Here is a 380-nt window from a genome sequence, read left to right on the forward strand (position 1 = left end):
GTCTATGTAAAATACATCGTTATCAACGTCAAATGTAAAACAGTTCCTACACAATTTTACTCCAAAATCACTAGTGGTCGAAACACCTTCGTGAGGTAATTGCGTAACTAACTTTACAAGTGTTAAAGAGAATATATTTGAAGAGAAGACCACTCTACTGCCGTTCTCTAGTCAAAGAAAGGGCGACATTTCATCGATTGTAATTTCAAATGATATATATGTTTTAAAAATACATTACCTACAGTGTAAACCATTACATAAATCATGATAATTTGAGAGAAGGGCGGACCAGCAAGGCGAGCGTAACCAATGAGGAGCAGCAAGCAACGCGAGAGGTTGAGTTTCGCTGAAGCGAAGAGATTATTTTCTACTCATACCAT

General features: G+C 37.1%; 1 protein-coding gene across 1 annotated transcript in view; it reads right to left on the bottom strand.

Moving 5' to 3' along the window:
* The window catches only part of LOC128212192 (homeobox protein Hox-B10a-like), a 22,698-nt gene extending 22,523 nt beyond the window's left edge, over positions 1-175 (bottom strand). The window contains exon 1 of the mRNA XM_052917516.1: positions 1-175. This exon is cut by the window's left edge and continues 1,074 nt beyond it. The gene's annotated coding sequence lies outside the window, so the exon portion shown is untranslated.
* Positions 176-380: the final 205 nt, after the last annotated feature.

Source organism: Mya arenaria, chromosome 12 (genome assembly GCF_026914265.1).
Source record: "Mya arenaria isolate MELC-2E11 chromosome 12, ASM2691426v1".
In the NCBI taxonomy this organism is placed as follows: Eukaryota; Metazoa; Mollusca; class Bivalvia; order Myida; family Myidae; genus Mya; species Mya arenaria.